At 30.9% G+C, this 15,783-nt stretch overlaps 1 protein-coding gene across 1 annotated transcript in view; it reads right to left on the bottom strand.

Moving 5' to 3' along the window:
• Positions 1–15,349, bottom strand: part of LOC145671106 (voltage-gated inwardly rectifying potassium channel KCNH6-like) — a 754,568-nt gene extending 739,219 nt beyond the window's left edge. Inside the window, exon 1 of the mRNA XM_081739884.1 lies at positions 15,137–15,349. The gene's annotated coding sequence lies outside the window, so the exon portion shown is untranslated. The remainder of the gene's footprint in view (positions 1–15,136) is intronic.
• Between the last annotated feature and the right edge of the window lie 434 nt (positions 15,350–15,783).

Here is a 15,783-nt window from a genome sequence, read left to right as displayed (position 1 = left end):
CGTTTAGTCTGGATTTCGTAATGGGGGGGGGGAGTGTTACATGAAATATTGTGATTATCACACCGGGAATTGATCAATCTAAATTATTTTACTAGCAACATATATTGGTTTGTTAGGACAAGAAAATGAGGACATGTTAGTAAGTATTTTAGTAACAAACTATGAAGAAATCTCGAATAAAAGAATATTAAAAAGATTTTACAATATCTACATTCCTTCTTCTGTTCATTCAAATATAACAATTTTCCTTTCATTATGTCCTCAACTATTAAAAAAAAAAGTACATATCCAATAATGTAAAATATTTTATAATATCTGCGTTCCTTTCTCTGTTGAATCAAATGTTAACAGAACTTTCTATAACTTTTTGTCTTTATTATTCCGTCAACTACTGTCTGTTTCAAATGACAAGTTAAAGGAGCAGTTGAAAACCGTTTCTGAAATAACATGTTTGATATCCTACAAAGAAGGGATGATGAAAAATTATTTTTATTTTTCGCTTTTTATTTTTAACGCTGATTCTTCCTATTTCTCGTTTCTTTTTGTTTCATCCTTCATTAATTTTTTTTATTTCTGGTCTTGAACGGGGGGGTACGGATCCCCCGGACCCACTCCTTAGCTACGTGCCTGCTTGAGGGAAATCAAATAGATAAAAAATATAACTTTTTATCACCAAGAGAAAAATCTTCAGACAGCTTCACAAGGATTAGTATATTAGATAAGCATTCTTCCATTACCTTATAACAAAAATTGTTAGCTTATAACACCTACCACTAGATGAAATTACTATATAAACCTATATATATATATATATATATATATATATATATATATATATATCGAGAAAAACCTCCTAATTTATTCGGGAGCCTGAAAGGCTGTTTCATTCTAAAGACAATCACGCTCGAATCATCAATTCATCAATGAAAACGTAATTAGGGTACGGACTGAAACTTCCTAAGTGAAATGATTTTAAAAGGATTAATGGGTTAAAAGTACCAATTAAAACATGAGCTTTCCTATAAAAATTAAAACAGAACAACATTAATCGTTTAGATTTCTACAGAAGTATCAAAATTTAAATGAACAATGATTGACAACACAGTAAGTTTAAAATATTAATATGAAATAATCATATCAGTGTCGAGCGTAAAACATAATTATAAGACGATACTCATGCCTGTTGTTCTGAATGGTTGCGAAACACTGTCGCTTACTCTGAGGGAAGAACGTAAACTGAAAGTATTTGAGAATAAGATCCTGAGACGAATATTCGGACCCAAGAGGAACGGGAATGGGAAATGGAGGAAACTTCGTAACGAGGAACTGGACAATTTATACCGTTTACCGAACATTGTTAGAGTCATCAAATCTAGGAGGCTCAGGTGGGCAGGCCATGTAACTAGAATGGAAGGAAATAGGAACGCTTTCAAGTTCTAACTGGAATTCCAATCGGAAAACGACCTTAGGAAGACCTAGGCATAGACAGGAGGACAATATTAAGATGGATCTCACAGAAATAGGAATACAAAGTAGAAATTGGATTCAGTTTGCTAAGGATAGAAGTTGATGGAGAGTTTTTTGTGAATGCAACATTGAACCTCCGGGTTCCGTAGGCCATAAAGTTATTTAGTTCGTTAGTGTGGAGCGAAGTGGTTCTCAACCTTTATTGACTGACGACACATTTTGCTGAAAGTCCAGGACATCGCGACATATTTATTTGATATTTTTATTAATAATAATATAAATTATAATGATGTAACCCGATAAGTTAATGTAATGACTGAATGTAGCACTGAGCATTATTGCTTCCACTGGAGACGTTGATGGTACAGTCTGTCTCAAAGTTGACTTAACTATTATTAAATTCTTCATGATTTTTAAATTCTAAAATTTCGCGACACATCCTAGATGACTGCGTGACACACCAATGTGTCACAACACAACGGTTGAGAACCGCTGATCTAACGAATTGATCCGTTGTGTCTTGTACTTTCTTCTAAATCTCAGTCACTTTAACGGTACCTCTTTTTCTTTCGTTTCTTATCTTATCCATCCTGGTAACACTACATATCCATTTGAGCATTTTCATTTCGGCCACGTTTGGTTTCTTTTCTTGTACCTTCTTGGTTCGCCAAGTACAGTATTGAGGGTATCACTACGTGTTTGTAGGGTATTCCTTTTATCTCGACACTTGACCTTTTATCACACAGAATAACTGAGATCTTCTTGCAGTTTATCTATCTCACTTTAATTCTGTGCTTTATTTCCGTATCTAAACTTTCATCCTTATTCATAGTGAAACTTAGATATTCAAATGTATTTGCTTTCTTCAGACTCTATCCTTCAATCTATACCTTTTCCACTCCATCTCTTCCAAAGTTCATATCTTATCTCGGCTGTAATACTGCCACAACTCAAAAAGTTTCAAGTTGTGAGCGTTTGAAAGTTTCAAAGGAGTATTAAAAACCAGAGTTTCAAGAAAGACAAAACACGTAATATGACCTCAAGATATTGAGAAAGACTTTGAGTGACTTCCGATAATAAAAGTAGAACACTCAGCGTCTATTATATTTTTTTAAATATTCATTTTTCAATATTTTCGAGTTATGGTGGATTTTGGAGCCGAGTTCCGATATATTCTGTTTTCTGCCTGCATAAAGCTAGTGTTTCAGAAAATTCTATCATATCAATAGAATATTTGCATAGAAAATAAAAATTACATAGATTATTCGCACTAATTGGAATCTGTAGCATCATTCAGCCGGCCTGCGCGAACCTATTGTTAATCTTTTTTTTAAGTTTCCTAGAATCTTTTGTTAAAACTGTCTTTCTACCTCTAGATACAATACTAATTCTCTAGTACTATATATATTTTAGAGAATAGAGTCTATTTATTTTTTCCTTTCCACCTTTTAAAGAGTTATTAAAATGAAACATTTAATTTTTTACCATAGATAACCAGATTTTTTTAAAATTTTAGCCGCGCAAAAGCAATCGAAAACGGAAATGATGAACAGCTTAAAACTGAACAGTTGAAAATGAACAGTTCAAAACATGAGAGAATTTTAGCTAATTACTGTAGCTATTTTGACTGGTATTCTTTCTTAAAAGGGCCATTAATCATATTGACTAATCGCTCGTAATTAAATGGCAGGCAATGTTAACCTAAAACACAATGGTGACTCATGTTTCAATATACCAAGTAAATACTGCTACATTACAGGATATACGTATTCACACATATAAATCCTACCTATAATTGTGATAATTATTAGAAAACAAGTGAGTATCTTACCACAGTGGGAAACTAAAAATTTCAAACTATATGAATTCAATACTTAAACATGAAGTAGTGGATCTCTAACTTCTGGTTGCAATAGAGGAATAAGATTAAAGATAGAACCTGTTTCTCGGACACTGAATCCATATCAAAAAGCCATTTACTCCTTGTATCTTGCTGTTTTTGTTCTATAGCGATTAAAGGTTGAAACCAAAGTCGTTTATTTCAATCACTTCCATTTTGAATAGAGGATTAAGAGAGAAGATAAAATCTATTCTTGAGAGACTGAATTGACTTTGACTGCAAAAAAGCCTCTTCTTGATACTTTTACCGGGTTGACTTTACGGAAATCAGTATTGAAACCTGAAATAATAGTAAATTTGAACCACATTCGTTTTTCATAGAGCATTGTGAATAGCCATGATATGTTGTCTTGAGACGTTGAAAGGTTTGCAAGAAAACGCTTGTCACTATCAATTACCGTCTTTGTTATGTAAACATTGAAACCGGAAATAGGTAAATTTAACCTCTGCAAAAAACCGCATTTTGATAGCATTTACCGTTTTTTTTTTTGCTCTACAAAAATTAGTATTGAAACCGGAAGTAATACTAAATTTGAACAACTTTCGGTTTTAGTATGCGTTGTGGAGAGTCATGATATGTTGTCTTGACATGCTGAATTGTTTGCCAAAAATTCGCTTCTCGACATCTATTACAATTTTCGTTCTATGGCGATAAAAGTTGAAATCGGTATATTTGAAATCGGAAGTAAAAATAAAATCGAATCACTTACGGTTTTGGTAGAGCGTTGTGGATAGTCATGAGACAATGAATCGTTTGAAAAAGAAACACATCTCGCTATCTATTACGGTTGTCTTTTTATGGCTGACGTTGAAACCGGAAATGACTAAGCTGAACCACCCTTGAAACGCTGAATCGACTGCAGAATACCGCATCACGATATCACTCACCGTTTTTGCTGTGATACCTATCGACAGACAGACGGACGGACAAAACCGTTCTATAAAACTTCCTACACTTATCCATAGCATAGTTTGGATGTCTAAAAGAGCGGATCGTATACTCTAAAGTATAGTAGTGTTCATAAAGAAGAAGAATTAAATTTCTTGTGTGTAGTACAGTGGCGTATTTACGATTTTGTTTCGGAGGGGGCTTTGGTAACTTTCGGGGGGGGGGCTTTGCCTGAAAATGTGAAAATTCAGCAACATATTTCATATACTTTACTATAGTAAGAAAGACTTCGGGGGGCTTAAGCCCGGAAGCCCCCCCTAAATACGCCACTGGTGTAGTATTGTGCTCTGCGGCACAGAAAGACAAGACAGTACTCAAAAGCGATAAAAACATAGAATTTCTGAATATTGATGTGAAGAATAATAAAGATAATCAGTTAAATGGAACAGAAAAGTAATATAGAAAGTATTAGAAAAATTAGCGGGGATAAAATAATATTACCAATAGTTGTTTTGTCATTGTAGGTAAATTTGAGAGAATGATGGATTGGAAATTGATTTTAGAAAGGCTTACGACTTGGTTAGGAGAGAAACATTATACAACGTTCTTACAGAACTTGGAATACCGAGAAAGCTAATTAGATTAATTAAGATATGTTTAAGTGAATCCCAAAGTAAAGTCCGGGTAGGAAAATTTTTGTCCACGAGCTTCTACGTCGAAAATGGCCTGAAACAAGGAGATGCGTTGTCGCCATTATTATTTAACTTTGTGCTGGAATACGCCATAAGGAAAGTCAAAGATAGCAACCAGGGCCTAGAGTTGAACGGCATCCACCAGGTTATGGAATATGCTGATGATATAAATTTAATAGGGGATGATAGGAGAACAGTAGAAATAAATGCAGAGATCTTATTAAACGCTTGCAGGGACATGGGTTTAGAAGTAAATGCAGAGAAAACTAAATACATGGAAGTGCGTCGGGACCGTAATACGGCAAATTGTGGAGGCGTTAAAATATTAAATAATACTTTTGATAAAGTGGATAGTTTCAAATATTTAGGATCAATATTAACAGACGAAAATCATATTCACGAAGAAATTAAATGTCGACTAAAAGCAGGGAATTCGTGTTACTATTCGGTTCAAAATCTATTTCGTCGCGAATTCTGTCGAAGAATTTGAAGCTTAAAATATATAAAACGATAATCATGCCTGTTGTTCTGTATGGTTGCGAAACATGGTCGCTTACTCTGAGGGAAGAACATACACTGAAAGTATTTGAGAACAGGATCCTGAGAAGAATATTTGGAACCAAGAGGAACGAGAATGGGGAATGGCGGAAACTTCATAACGAGGAACTACATAGTTTATACGGTTTACCCAACATTGTTAGGGTCGTCAAGTCTAGGAGGCTTAGGTGGGCAGGTCATGTAGCTAGAATGGAAGAAAGTAGAAACGCTTTTAAAGTCTTGACTGGAAGACCCATAGGAAAACGACCATTAGGAAGACCTAGGCGCAGATGGGAGGATAATATTAAGATGGATCTCGCAGAGATAGGAATACAGAGTAGAAACTGGATCCAATTAGCTAAGGATAGAAGTCAGTGGAGAGCTTTTGTGAACGCGGCATTGAACCTCCGGGTTCCATAGGCCATAGAGTTAGTTAGTTAGATGGATTGGAAAAGCATTTACGTGTATGAGTTGAGCACATAATTTGTTTCTAAATATGAGAAGCCTGTGGTTTATATATTCAAGACTGTATCTAGTGTTATGATTCATATAACTTATAAGTTTAATGGAAGTATGTCTTGTATATTATGATCAAGAATTATATTGTGGAGAAATACATTCTTGGTTAAATTTATTTGGGAATATATTTCAAAGGAGTTAGGTTTACTTAAAATTCTTTATTATTATTATTATTATTATTAACTGTGGTTTGGGTGTCTGTCCGTCCTGGAGACAAAAAAAAAATCTCAATAATTACTTGATGGAACATTATCAGTTTTTCCTGGGTGTAGAGAGTTAAAAGTTGGAAATGAAATTCATTAATAGAGGTGATCAATGTACCAGAAGAGGTAGAAATAAACAATTTCCTGTTTTAACGTTAATTAAAATACATAGTGAGAAGCGGTTTCTTGCAATCGATTAGGCATTCAAAGAATACTTTTCACCTCTATCGTTAACTCTATGCTTAAACTGAAAGTGATAAAAATCAACTGCATCTTCCGATTTCAATATTGATCCAAATAGAATGAAAACGATAAGATATAGGGAGAAGCTGTATTCTGGATTCGATTTAAAGTTTTAAGAATAGGTACCATTTCCTCTTTTAACCCTCTATTCAAACAGGAAGTGGCAGAAATCAACCACTTCCGGTTTTAACGTTGAGCGCTACAGAGTAAATGCAGTAATATATAGCAAGAAGTTGTTTTCTGTAATCAAGTAAGCGTTTCAAGAACATATTCTATATTCACTAACATCTCTACTAAAATTAGAAATTGTAGAAATCTACTTCTACTTCCGGTTTAATTAATAAATTATCAACAATACAAACCAAACTCCTTCACGTGGAATACACGTGACACTGATACTTGTGAAATGCTCTAATGTTTTATGGAAATAAAATTCAGGGATAGAAAAAGAGCTTGCTCCATATATGGTACGTAAGTCCAATATTGTGGTTGGATGATCAAAAAATCAGTATCGTATAGTTAAACAAGTTATTCAAATAACCCGAGCTTAAACTACAGGTGCAAGGTTTACTTTGAGTTATCCGCACGGAATACAAATATCTATCGGAAAGGTGCCTCTATCTTCGGAAGCAGGTTGGATAGAACTAATAATATGCATCATGGTTAGGATATTCGTAATTAGCATGACCATTTTAAGCCAAGAACGTTTGATATAATCTTGAAAGAAGGATTATAAAGTTCAACTGTAAAACTCATAATTAAAAGAAAGACGAGAAATTGGTCCAACCTTGTTTGAAAATAAATTTACAATCTAAAAGATGTGCTAGAAGAAATGATGAAAGGAGAATGAGGGAAAGGGAAGAAAAATACAAGAATCGAAGGATGATATTACAGAGAGCTATTGTTTTCTCTTATATCGAGAGGAATAGGTTGTTGGGAGCCTTGGCGCAAGGAATGTTTTCATCTTATTTGCCAATTATAAACGAATACAACCATAGTGATGACTGCTTGACATAATAGTGACTCGATCTTAGAGCAAAAATTTCTTATGTAAAAGGTTGCAAGTTTTCTTTATGGTGATGTATTTGTGATGCAGAAATTGTATCCATGAGTACCTGTAGGGTTTGATCCGTATTAACTATTGTAGTGCTAAAACTCTCTTTATACTTATTGGAATCCCTTGAGTAATCCTATTTGAAAGTTATCTAGTCAAGTTGAACACATAATTGGAAGATGCATGCGTTTTTAACCATATCTGTTACTCTTGCTACTTATAAGTAAAAATAAGAATCAGTGATAGTTCTTGAGGAAAGTCAACTGGGTAAAAGTTAACATTTTACTGCTACAAGACGTGTGCTAATTGTTGGTATATACAAATAAGCACACTAGAATATTTAGAATAATAGATTAAAACATTTAGAACATATTAGAAAATTAGAATTAGAATAGTTCTAATTTCAAACAAATAAGGATATTTTACATTTCTTTCCTTATTTTATAAAAAAAAAATATTTTTTTATAACGCGACTTCTGTTTACAGACGGTATTGACAACAATATATTTATGTCGAGTCTATCAAGTAACCTATGGATTAATATGTTAGACGATTAGGAAATTGGTAGATTAATATATTTGATTTACAAGAAAAAAAACATACTTAATAGATTAGATGATTAGGAATTGCTGTAGATTATTATGAATCATTGCCACCTTAATCTGCAAAATTAGTTCAGAGAAATTAAAAGTAAATAATGACAAGCGTGCTGTAATTATGTCTATTTAATTTACAATGATTTGCATCACGAGTCATGCGACAAATATTGACATAATACTGATTCATATGAAAAATAACGATCAATACTAGTTTATTTTATTAAAATTAGAAACGTTTCAAATCGGAAACACTGCTTCATTTTAAGAATAGGTAATTGGATACGTATTTTACAATTTTTTTTTGGAACTTAACAACACAAGCCTGTAGTGTGTGCATAAGTTTATCTCTGCAGTAAAATTTCAACTATAAAATTAACGTTTGATGTAAATAATTACTGATCCTTAGTCTTTTAAAATCTCGTAGGTATCCATAAGCATAAAAAGGCACATTCTTAAAAGTGAACTAAATTCTTACTACTAAAAAATAAATATTTTCTCTTATTTTAAAAGCATTTTCTAATTATGGATTTTTCTTTATAATTGAGTATTCTAAATTCTCATTTTTCTAAACAAAATACTTCCTATAAGCATAATTAAAAAGTAAGAGTTTCAATTTCCATTTTGTCTTAAATTTAAGTAAATATTTTTAACAGTAACTGAGCAAAAATCATCATGGATTTCAGGATAGTGTTCACAGATACCCTTGTGTTGTTTTCAAATTTAATCCACAAATATTGTTCTCGCTGGTACTTATCGTTTTTCTGCTTTAGTATAGCAAAATATATCTGTAGAACTGTTAACTAAAAATCATTTTGTATTTCATTTCACCAACAAACTGTTTTAAAGGAATTACAAGAGTTAGCTTTTAATCTTTTAGGTAACCTGTTATTATAATTAATACGTTTTATTATCGAAAGGAAAGTAACAAAATTATTGCATAATGGAAAAACCCAATTAAGATGAACTGGAATTCCGTGTCAACGATAATCGTTCATTAACTGTTCCATAAAACCAATAGTGCACAATTTAGAGAGACAAATTAAAGTGGGTACAAACTTTAGTTTAAGAGGCCTCATCCCGGCGAAATTAAAATAACGCTAATTTTATAATAATTGTGTGATATCTTTAAATAGATAAAAGATAATTGAAATATGGAAACAGAGCACCCTAGACAATATTATTTTGCTTGAGGTACCGTTATAACAACTCATCTAGTGGCTTTCCGCTTTTAGCCGTTTATAAACGCGAAAATAAATGCCGATTTTCAAAATGACTCGAAATCGAAAGCAGATAAGTGAGTCGTGATAACGGTATCTCATGTAAAATGGTATTGTCTAGGGCGCTCTTGTTCCACATTTCGATTATCTTTTATCTATTTGAAGATATCACATAATTATTGTAAAATTAGCGGTATTTTAATTTCGCCGGGATGAGTCCCCTTAAGGTTTTCTAAATGCTCTTCCCAACATTTTTAATGTATTTTTCATGATTAATCCATAAATTGTAATTAGATGCATTGAAACAATTACTGCATAGTAAAAGGTTACTCAACGATAAAAAAAGTAATTGTAACATCGAAATTAGGTTCATCAAGCAATTTTTTTTGAAATTTACATCAGAATGCGTACTCATAATTTATGGAGAAAGAACCAAAAATTTAAGTATAAAATTATAATTATGGTATATACTTCCTGTTTCCTTGCTTTTCGGTTTTAGGCAGAACGAGAAAAGGGCAGAATGATAAGGAATACGTGAAGTGTTGAAAACGATAATGGATTGCTTGTAGCAAATTGCTATTAAAGTACATGAAAATTTAAGTGAAATTATACAAAGACTTAAGTGGAAAATACAACGAATACATATACTTTCGGTTAAACTATAAAAATTATCAAAAGGAACAGATGATTTTTGTTAATCTATAAAATAACGTTAATGACACGAAACTATATGATTCTATTGAAGTATAAAATGTTTAAGTGAGAAATGCTGATAAATATGTAACTCCTCTTAAATTATAAAATAAACTGAAATGAGAAATTTTAACGGATACATAATTCCTGTTAGGATACAAAAACTTCAGTGAGAAATTATAGTGAATATTTAATTCCTGTTAACCTATTTTAAAAAACATAAGTGAGAAATTATAGCTACCACAATGAGAAACTAACGAATGTATAATTCATATTAAACTATAAAAAACTTTAATGAGGAATTATATTGAATCTAGGAACGTAAGTCACAACTCGTAACGAATATGTAATTCCTGATCAACTATAAATAACTTAAATGAAAAATAAACGAATACTTAATTTCTGTTAAACTATAAAAATGACTAAGTGGGAAATGAAATGACTACGAAATTCCTGTTAAAGTATCAAAATTACAGAGAATATGATAAGAAAATAAAACTAGTATATTATCAAGGTTAAAGTATAAGTGTAAAATGAACACAAACCTATACTTCTTGTTAAAGAATAAAAATGCAGAATTATAAAGAAAAGTTAAAGAAAAAAGTGAGAATTTACAAAGACTATACAATATTGGCTAAAGAATAAAAGGTTTTAATGTGAAATTATAAATCATTAGCTGCAAAACTAGAACGAATGCATAATCTATGTTAAAGCTGTACAATATAATTCACTTTTTTAATAAAAGAGTATTTTTCTAGATCTTGTTCAGTTGCAAGCAATTTGTAGTTAAATCAATGCAGTTGTACTTTTTTTGTTTAAAATGGCCATTTGAAATCAGCTAGGTCTTCAGGATGCTGCATCCCCCGTAATAGAACAAATAGTACAGACATGTTTCTTGCTAATGAAATACGTCTTACAAAAATTACTGGGATGTTTAACTTAGTATTCTGCTTAATACAATAGTTTAATAAAGTGTTTCACGAAACAAAATACAAAGTTCAATAGCCTAATAATTTCTGTAAGACATATTTCATTGGTTGGCAACATGTTTATATTGAAAAAGGTACGACTGCATAAATTTAATGTCAAATTACTTCTCACTGAATACTATCTAGAAAAATACTCTCTTAATAAAGATACTCTCTTATTATTGCATAATATTGATTAAATTGTAAACAATTAGGGCAAAGAGCTTTAAATATATCTGAAGTCTTACTCTCAGCTAAAACTAAAATCTTATAATTTTACCATCTTTTTCAAGTGAAAGTCACATTTACTAACCCTCTTCAAATGCTTACATTAAACAATCCAGGAAACACGGCTTAGTCTGTCAAAGTGTAAAGTGGTTTAACATGAATTAATAAATTCCATTAGGTATTATTAACAGAGTTAGATCTTCCATTAGAACATACTTGATTACATATTTCTTTTGATTTAAACGATTAGCTTGTTATTAAAGTCGTTACAGCAGAATACAAATACAATTTTTTCAATACGAATATTGTGTTAATATCAAATTCTGCGTATATGAAATATAAGTAATATATGTAAGTTTGCACATGATAACAGCCAGGAGTGTATATAGAGGTTGAATTGAAGATGGGAATCAGAAATGTTATGGATTTTAAATCTAAACATTATCAAGATAACATATCTATAACGGATTTAATTAAACTTCTAATGTGTCTTCAGTTCGTGTAAAATATAAAAATAGACGAATAGAAAATTTTTTCTTAAATATATTACTTTATAAACAAGAGGAAAATTAAATCCATATTTAAATTTAAAGAATTAGAAAATTATCAACTGAAAATTAGAATTAGCCAATTCATCTAGAATTTCTAAGTTTTTTTTGAGAGGGAGAAGGTTCTCTCCGATTTCCTCCTTTAGTGAGTCCATTATATAACATTATATATCTGTTTCTACATTTACGTTATCACATCTCATGACAGATAATTATTATTAAATTACACATTGGAACATACAATATCACTAATTACCGTAATGCTACTAATACTAAAGCTTGACAAAGGAAAACAAATTAATTGAATATTGGATTTGGCTTATTAAGTACATGTGGCATTAATCCGTTTGTGTAGTATTAGAAATTAACGGGTAATGCATTCCATCATCTGATATGAATTTAATTAATACTGTCCTCTTTTATGCGGTTACAAATATGTCTGTTTTATTAGTGTTACAATTACTCTTACAACAACACAATTCGTATAGAAGTGGTGTACAGTAAAACAATCCGAAGTTAATAAAATGCATACAAATAAAGCAGTAATTCACTAAAATTAGAAAAATATGAAATACTGTAACTAGGTATGAATAACGTTAAATATACTACAATTAATGTTTTGAAGAATGAAGAAATATACGTAACTATATATATATATATATATATATATATATATATATATATATATATATATATATATATATATATATATATATATATATATATTCTAAACAATTAGTACGAACGTAAATATAAACGCAATTATTATAACTATATTTATGTTTTATATTCGATTGGCTACATCTATTATATGAAAGCTAAATATTTTAGCTTGTACTTGTTACGGTTTGTCTAAGAATTTACTATGTATTTTTCAGCTTTGCACGAAAAATTGACTTCAAGGCTCTGCTCATTACTTAAATATTATTTTATATAAATAAAATTATTCTACTATTGAAATTTTCTTTTTATGTTCTCTAAAGGCATTCAGCATGTTTAAAAAAGTCTTCCTAACAAAATTACTATGAATAGGTAATATCGATTATTTTAATACAAAAAATATTATTAACAAAACAAAAAGGTTTCCTTTAAATAAGAATAATTTTGCTTTAATTTTACACCATAGTCTGTAAAATTAAGACTATGTTCATGACTAAGAAAGAAACGTTGTTTATATTCACATGATTAAGCTATGAGTATAGCCTTTAAACCTTTAAGTATAGGATGGAGGGGTAAATTTAGCGGAACTTAAAACTTAAATATTACTAAGGTAACCTAGCATGAGGTGTTTATAATGGAACTTCTAAGGTGCCTTCTGTTTTACAAAATAAAGAAAATAGTTGAGTAAACTCTCATACAAAGTAGGTTATCATATAAATAGTAGGAGAGTAAAAATGCATACATAAATTTAGTAAAATAGAAACTTCCCAACTAGAAATTTGAATTAGCCAAATCATCTAGAATTTCTAAGCTTTGGTAAAGGTTAATCCTTTCCCGATTTCCCTCCTCTAGTTGCGGCAATGATAATATCACATATTTGTCTGTTATATCTCCTCATTTATTATTATTATTACATTATACGATGGAACGCATAATACCATTAAATATTGTAATTCTACTTCTACTAAAACTGGAGAAACGAAAACAAATTCAGCTAATATAGCGATTTGTTTATTAATCATAAGATCTGTGTGGCTCTAATCTGTTTGTATAATATATTAGAAATAAACGAGTATTTAAAGCTAGTAGCGCATACTATTATATAATAATTAATAATGTTCTTTAATAATAATAATTAATAATAATTATAATAATAATTAATAATAATGTAATTAATAATGTTCTTTTTATACGATTACAAATACGTCTTTTTTTACTGATAGCAATTGAAACAACAGAATTTGTTTAAAGTAATGCACGACTAAACAAATCGAAGTTATTGTAATAAAATTCATACAAATGAAGTATTACTTCTCTAAAAGGAAAGAAATATGCAATACTGTAACGGCAAATATACTACAAATATTATTCGTGTATGCATTTATGTTCCTAAAGAATTAATACAAACCTAATACAAAATCAATTTTAACTATGATGCATACGATAATATGATGCGATGCATTAATATTTTGTATTATTGACTATATCTATCACACGAAAACTAAATATTTCCGTTTGGACTTTCTACAATTTGTACAATGGCATACAAAAAGAATACAATTCATCCAATATATGAATTGTCTCACATTTAGTATGCGCAGTAGTAATTCGATTGTTAGTGTTAAATATTAACGAATATTTTGAAACTCAGAGAACGTACAATCATGTGAAATTAGTTTAATTAGTAGCGTTCTTTCTATGCGGCAACAAATATCTTTCTTTTATTACTGATGCTTTAATTACCCTATAGTAACACAATTTGTAAAATGATGCATTGTGAAACAAGTCGAAGATAATAACTACATACAATATAAAGAATTATTCCAATAAATCAACAGAAATATGTAGTGTAAGTATATCTTAATAACGGTAAACATACTACAAATAACGTTATATGCATATGCAATGTATATGTATATAGTTTACTTTTCTAAACAATTAAACAATTGCTATGAACCTAGACATAAGCGCAATTATAACTAATATGATGCATACATGTTTTGAATACAATTGACTACATCTATTATATGAAACTAAATATTTCCGTTTGAACTTGCTACAATTTATCTAAGAATGAAGTATACATTTTTTCAAATTTGCATAGATAATGTTAAATAATTACGTTAAAAAGTGAACGCTCTACTCATTGCTTAAATATTTTCTATATAAATAAAATTGTTCTACTGGTAAAATTTTGATTATTTTCTCTAAAAGCATTCAGCATCTAAAAACGTATTTCTACCAAAAATTTCTGTGAGTGAGTAAGGTAATGTTGATTGCTTCAAGAATAAAAAAAACAATCTAAAACACTAATGCAAATCTATTATCTTCTATTAATCTATAATTTTCTAGTGCATTCACTATATATATATATATATATATATATATATATATATATATATATATATATACTTGAAAAATAGAACTAAATTGATACTTTTTAAACGACAAGGTAGGGAGGAGATAAGAGAAGTGTTAAATACACAAATATTACGAGAATACTACATATTCCATAACCCCAAGACACACATAAAGTAATCTGACACTTAACAGTGGGTCGGAAGGGTACGCCCTCATATTATAAATACTAATAATGGGCTACTTTGAAGCTATTATTATATATCAAACAAGGACCAAAAAATTAAATTTGCACAAGTACTGTATTTCGCAACATCTATAGATTTAAAACATTAACACTAGAGACGGAATTAGTTCTCTACCTCAGACTCCATTGGTGCTGCATGTCCGTATTAAACCATATACGGTCCACGAGAAAAAGCACTTTATTGTGTGTTTTTTTCAATTATTATTAATATTATTGAATTTGCACTAGACAAACTTTATGCATTTTACTTTTTGAAAAAAGTCGCCACTGACAGAACGCTGTGAGAGCCCGCACATTATCTCCGATTCCCGGATACTCCCGATTCATCTCACTATTTTCTCTCTATCCCTGTTTCTCTTTTCTCTTTTATCTCCCTACCATCCTCTCTCTCTCTCATTCTCTCCCTTTCACAAACACATTCTCATCGTATCACGAGCAAAAGCAATAGCAAAAGCAAGGAGAGACTACAATCTCCGCGCTGCTCTCGCAAGCCCAGGGTCTGTTGCGCGCGGGCCTGAAATACAACTAACCCTAACATGGCGCCATTGCGCAGCGCAGCCAGCCGAACACTTTCTGCACCACCACGAGTTTGTATCAGGCGAGTAGAGTGGAGTGCTTTTTTTTTCTTCGAGGGTTTAGAGGGGCGACGGGGAATTCTGTGTCTTTTCTCTCTCTGGAGATTTTGCGAAGCGAGAACTTTAGGAAAACGAAAAGGTTATCGGGAGGAAAGAAGGTTTAAAAAAGAAAGAAAGAAAGAAACAC

The sequence above is a fragment of the Thermobia domestica genome, chromosome 15, assembly GCF_964235325.1.
Source record: "Thermobia domestica chromosome 15, izTheDome1.hap1.1, whole genome shotgun sequence".
NCBI classification, from domain to species: domain Eukaryota; kingdom Metazoa; phylum Arthropoda; class Insecta; order Zygentoma; family Lepismatidae; genus Thermobia; species Thermobia domestica.
The sequence above is the reverse complement of the archived record's forward strand: the minus strand, read 5'-3'. Positions and strand labels throughout refer to the sequence as shown.